Here is a 6,000-nt window from a genome sequence, read left to right as displayed (position 1 = left end):
TTCCTGCTGGGGAAGGATGAGGATGAGGAGTGGAGCTGTTCCTGCTGGGGAAGGATGAGGATGAGGATGAGGAGTGGAGCTGTTCCTGCCGGGATGCTGCGTTAAAGCAGAAGGTGCAGGCTGGCTCTGCGGTGCCTGGCCTGCCCCTGGGACTACACGGGCCCTGCTTCCTGAGCAGGAGAGCTGCTTTATGTTGTGGTTTTACTAAATGAATTCAAAGCTTGGCCTTCCTCCAGGCAAAGTCTGGGCCAGGTGCCAGCAGAGCAGCCCCCAGGGAGAGCACTGGAGCAAGGAGGGGCCAACAGCAGGGAAGAGCAGAGGAATCCAAGAAGGCAGATTTGCCTAGAAAACAGCTCTGTTTCCATCTGCTGGGTCAGGAGTTGCTATAGGAACCGGGATGATAGAGGCAGGGCCATCTCCTGGGCCTGTCTGTGTGTGCGGAGGGAGGGAGGAGGGAGGAGTTACTCAAGTTTGAACATATCATGTGTGTGCTGGTGGAAAGTTGCAAGGAATGTCGAAACTACAGCCTGGCTCAACCTGTGGAGTTCCAAAGAGACGGAGCAGCAGTTCCCCGTGCTCAGCAGGCCCTGGCAGAGGCAGGTAGGGTCCTTCCAGATTAACCTGCCTCTCAGTTTGGTGTCAGCTCTCCCCCTGCTTTCTGTCCTTGGATAAAGCTTGCTGGGAGCTGTGGAGGGGGTTTGGGGAGGTGAAGGCTTTTTTTGCCAAGGCAGGGAGAGGGTGGCTTGGTGTCCCCTTCCCGCAGCTCTGGGAGGGCTCAGGGATGCGGGATGTCCCTCAGGGATGCGGGATGTCCCTCAGGGATGCGGGATGTCCCTCAGGGATGCGGGATGTCCCTCAGGGATGCGGGATGTCCCTCAGGGATGGGGGATGTCCCTCAGGGATGCGGGATGTCCCTCAGGGATGCAGGATGTCCCTCAGGGATGGGGGATGTCCCTCAGGGATGTGTGCCCGGACACTTCTGGGGCGTGTGGGGTGCTCTGGGGGCACAGCCTGCTGCTGGCTGGGGGCTCTGGGCAGGAGGGTTGGAGCTCTGAGGAGCTGCTGAGATGTTCCAGAGCTGAGGTTGGGGCAGATGTGCAGAAAACAGAGCTGGCAGTGAGTTCTTGTGCTCAGTGGGAATGTTGGGGGAATGTTCTCCTGTCCCCTGAGCCCCAGCAGCTCCTGCCCCACACGGGGCCTGTGGGTTCCTGTGCTCTCACCTCTTCTCCTGAGGAGAGGCAGACCCTGCCCTCTCCTCAAGCACCTACTGCAGTTTTAGTCACTGTTAAACTTTCTCAGGCTCCCATTTACCCTGAAACATGGGAGTGTGAATGTGCAGGAAGGTGCTCCTGAGAATCCTTATTGTTAGGGTTAACCGTGGGGCTCTCCGGTAGCAGCCCCTCCAGATAAAAATCTTATTTATTTCCCCAGTAAACCCATTTTTTTCAGGTGCTGAGAACTTTTCAAAATAGCTGTATTTCCACCAAGAGCCTTCCAGGGTCACTCACTGCTCCACAGGTATTTCTTGGGCTGAAATTTCATCTGTTCTTTTTGTGTCACAGAGGATAATCTCTTTTTAATAAAAAATAAAAAAGTGGGTAGTGTTGTTTCTCTTTTTGAGAAGCTGCACAATAAGCTGCTGAAAACTGAAATGTGATCTCTATCCACAGAGGCAGAGCTTGCCAAACTGGCTGGGATCACAGCCCACCTACTCAGGCACCCATCTTATCACAGGCACAGGGGAGCCCCAGAGCCCGAGTGCAGCCAGCTGTGGAATAACCTGCAGGAGAGAACCCTCTGCTCACATTAGTTCCTGGTTTGTTTATGCCTGGCTAGAGGAAAATTTATCTCCAGTGTGCTCTCTTTCACTCTGCTAATGGAATTGCAGATGTTCTTATTATGGAGATCTACTTCCAATATTTTATTGAATTACTCCCACACTGCTCTGTGGCAATATGTCCCAGAGGCTCAATGCACATGGTAGGCTGTGGAATTTCATTTCCTCAGTTTTAATTTGTTGTTTTTTAATTTCTATTCATTTTGAATATGGAAAAGAGGTAAATGGGGTCCTTTTTTTTTTTGGTTTAGGCATCATTGTTTTATGTGTTTCTTTTTTCCCTTCTCATCTCCCCTGTTTCTCTTCCCTTTGCCTCAAACAATACCATGATTTTCCTACTGCTACCTGCCTTGTAATTGCTAAATCTTATTACAACTCTGTGGGCTACTGTTCTTTGTTGTCTTGAAGAAATTTAATCAGAATTGGTCATTCTGCCTTGCCCAAGCTGTGAAATGCTGCTCGAGCTTTTTTTCCTGTGTTCTTGGCTTTTCCATTGTTTACAAGCAGAAGATTTGATTTGATTGCTTGAAATACATTGTGACAAGCAAAGATCTTCTCTGAGCTGTCTCTAGTCATGGTAGGTATTTTGCTGGAATGTTTAATTAATGGCAACTTAATCTCTGCACATGAGAAGTTAAATTTTATCTTGCAGAGCTGTACTAGTAAATAGTAAAGCCAGTGGAACATGGTTGGACCTGCCTGGAAATCCTCACTGGGGTCTCCAGGCTTGGTGCTGTGTTTCAGGTGATGTGTGAGTGTTGCCACTCACTGCTCCCATCTTCTGCCAGGCACTTCATAAATTAAACTTTAAAACCACTTTGGGTCGTAAACAAAGTTTGCTCAAGCCAAATGCAGCAGCTGTGTGTACCCAGACTTGGCTGCCTTGGCTGGAGGTTGTGCTCAGCCTCTGGAGAAATGGTACCCACTGAGGTCACAGCCTGTAATGTCCCCTCTGGCTCCTGGGGTGCTGGGGAGGGCTGGAGCCCTTCCCACCCACTGCATTTTGGTGTTTGGAGTTATTGCAGTCTGTGGAATGCACTGAAGGGATGATAAGTTATGCCTCTTTCTGATATTGGAAAAGCTTCTTCAAATCTGGTATCTTCCTGTGGCTGTAGGGCATGGCTCTTTATTTTTATTAACATTTTTTGGTGCCACTGGATCAGAGCCCATAGTGCTCCTCAAGCAAAGGGTGGGGGCTCTTTGCCAGCTACAGGTGCTCTGAGTTTTATTTTTACAAATATGAAGAGAAATTGCAATTCATACATTACATAAATGCAATGTAAATAATTACATAAAATGTAGCTTTTTGATAATATCGGCATTTGTGGTGGTTTGAGGGAGACTAGATGGGCAGCTCAATTAGTAGAGGTTCCAAAATGCTGTTTCTGGCTTGATTTTCACTGAACCATCTCTTGGAGTTTGGCTTCTACCCTTGCAGAAATCAGCAGTTCTCAGGTACTACCTGCAGCCCTATGCAATGGATTTGCTTCTCTTCTGGTTTTGCAAAGCATTTTCCCCAGTAATCATGTTTTGGCTTTTAAATAGGCTCAACCATGGGCAATTTGCAAAACAAAGGTTGTAGATAAGGACCTGTTACTTATTTTTGAAGGGAGGCAGTTGATAAGGAAAGCTGGAGACAACTGAAAAAGCAGAGCAAATGTATCACGGGGCAGTGAGAAATATTTTAATATCTGTAAAACAAAATAAATTTAATCAGCGGTGCTTATGTTGTTGGGAAAGTTTAAACCCAAGTGATTGCTGATAACAATGCAGAGAAGTAAAACATTTCTTTCCCATTTTTGTGGAGAAGCTGGATGATGTTCTCTCGGAATACCTCCCGTTGCACTGGTAACCAGGGAGGGTGTTAAACCCAAGATAACATTTCAAAGTCTTTTGAAATTTGAGCAACACTGGAACCTGTTTGTTTAAAACAATTTGGCAAAGCAGCTTTCTGAATCCTGGCTGCCAATTTGTAATAAAGCTGGGAAGACCAAAGGAGATCCAAAAGTTTGGGAAAACATAAATGTTGTAGCAGTGTTTTAAAATGGAGAAGGGAGCAGGTAACCAGCGGGCAGTGGAGACCAACCTCTGTCACATTAAAGAAGGAGCATGGCTTTGATGGAAAGCAGATCCTGTACAAAAAAAAAAAAAAATTAAATTCTCAAATTGTGGGTTTAATAAGATTCCTGCACTGGTTGCCAAAGTAGCTTTATTGACATTGTATACCTGGATCCTGAGGGATGCAACCCTGCTGTCGACCAAAGGCTGCTGCTCCCAGGAGGCAGGAGAGGCTTTGCTTTGGGGGTGAGGCTGTGTCTGGGCAGGGATTGATCCCTGGCACGTCCTTCATGCTTTCCTGCGTGCCTCAGCACGGCTGGTGGGCTCTGAGCTGAGAAACACCCACCTGAGCAGCTGTGTGGGCTCTGATCCACATCCCCACCCCTGCCCTCGCCCTGGGCCAGGGTGGCAGAGTCTCCCTGCTGCTCTCAGCACCGTGTTGGACGAGCTGATTTAGAAAGTGCCACCTGATACCCCTCAAAAATAGTCACCAGTGGGAATGTGATCCCTGCACTCCGTAGGCTGGGGAGCTGTGCTCCTGCCACGCTCTGACTTCAGCATGGGACAAACTCAGTTATTATCCAGTTTCCCTGTGAAAGTCATGGCAAAATCTGACTAGAGCTGTCCCACTGCATGGAGGGAGCCTCTGTCTCACCAGGGAGAAAATACCAATTAAATTAATACTGAATCTTGGCTTCCCAAGGGAGTCAGGGTGGTTTAGCTGGGACAAGAGGAGGCTCTGGAATATCCAAGAGCAGGTTATCAAGGAGGTGCATAGCAGGAGGATTGACAGTGATTGTCAGATGAGATAACAGGAATTTCTGCCTTGGGATAGAGGGATAAAGTTTTCCTTCTTCAGACAGCTGAGCAGTGGGAGAGGCTGTCCAGAGAGGTGAGGGGAGCCTCTGTCCTTGGGGGCTTTTAAGACAAAGCCCTGTGCAGAATGCTCTGAAACTGGTGCTAACCCTGCTTGGAGCTGGAGCTGGGATTAGATGCTCTCCTGGGGATCTCCTCCAGCCCAAATAATTCTGTGACTCAGCAACCTGATCTCCTTCTGAGTGCAAGTTTGAGCACAGTTAAGTAAAAGGTTATGGTGGAGCCCCCTGAGAACAGGGAGGGAGGAAGGTGGTTTAGATTGAGTGCTCTTAATACCCCATCTGTCATCTCTGTGGTTAACATGTCATGGGGATGGTTGCTATGTGAGACTTTGCAGTGGGAGATTGTAGGTCTTGAGAGAACTATTGCTGACTTTTAGTTGATATATTTTAAGGATTGTTAAAAGAAAAAAGCTGGAGAGAGATGCCAGTGTTTAGGAACAGTGAAAATATCAGTGTGCTGAGTTCTGTTTGGGCCTGAGAGGGTGGGAAGGAAGCTCTGGGAAGGGACAGTAAGGGACACTGCTGCTTGTGCAGGGAGAAGGGAGGTACTTGGAACTGCTGGTCTGTGCACAATCTTGTTTTTCTGCCACTTCTGTCCTACAGAAACAGCGGCTCTGGAGCCTGGAGTTGGGAACTGGAGCCTCTGCAGCTGAGGGGATGTGTATTTTGGAGGGTGTGCTGGAGGCTCCCCTGCCCCTGCTGCTGGGTGGGGGGCTCTCAGGGAATGGCCATGTCCTAGCAGGGTCCTGGCAGGTCTGGCTGGGTCGTGGAAATGCTTCCAGGTTCCTCAGTTGAGATGAGAACAGTTCCCCTCTGCCCTGCATTGGTGGGGAGGCTTTGGTTTTGGTTTAGCTGAGCTAAAACCAGTGAATTTGCATTTCCTTATCTTTGGCTTTGTCTTTCTAATGGTTTCTAATTTTGGCCATGGATGGATGGATTAAATTATATTTAATGCATGTTCATTTATCCCCAAGTCTGTTTTTGTGCTCTGGGCAGTTTCACAAACTGAGGACACCCCCACTCCTGTAGGACTGGGTGACAGGCAGTGGGAAAAAGCTGAAGGATTTATCTTGGTCTTGTGCAGAAACACCAGCATGTCTCTGGGCTGTAGGTGAGGCACTGCCTCATGTCTGAGTCCATGGGCTGAATTCTTTCTGCTAAGTGTTCTCATCACCAAATTCTGTTTGGTCCAAGCTGGAGCTGCGTGTGCTCCAGGGGAAGACTTCT

General features: G+C 48.4%; 1 protein-coding gene across 3 annotated transcripts in view; it reads left to right on the top strand.

Annotated features, from left to right (window-relative positions):
• The first annotated feature begins 469 nt into the window (after positions 1 to 469).
• LOC107212107 (discoidin domain-containing receptor 2-like) overlaps positions 470 to 6,000 on the top strand; it is a 31,570-nt gene continuing 26,039 nt past the window's right edge. Inside the window, exons 1-3 of one of the 3 annotated variants that reach the window (XM_019008455.2) lie at positions 471 to 600; positions 1,450 to 1,518; positions 1,671 to 1,816. The gene's annotated coding sequence lies outside the window, so the exon portion shown is untranslated. Of the gene's footprint in view, positions 601 to 1,449; positions 1,519 to 1,670; positions 1,817 to 6,000 lie in introns of all 3 variants that reach the window. The other 2 variants (XM_019008457.2, XM_019008456.2) reach the window with 2 other exon arrangements.

The sequence above is a fragment of the Parus major genome, chromosome 17, assembly GCF_001522545.3.
Source record: "Parus major isolate Abel chromosome 17, Parus_major1.1, whole genome shotgun sequence".
Taxonomy (NCBI): domain Eukaryota; kingdom Metazoa; phylum Chordata; class Aves; order Passeriformes; family Paridae; genus Parus; species Parus major.
This window is presented reverse-complemented; position numbering and strand designations above follow the sequence as displayed.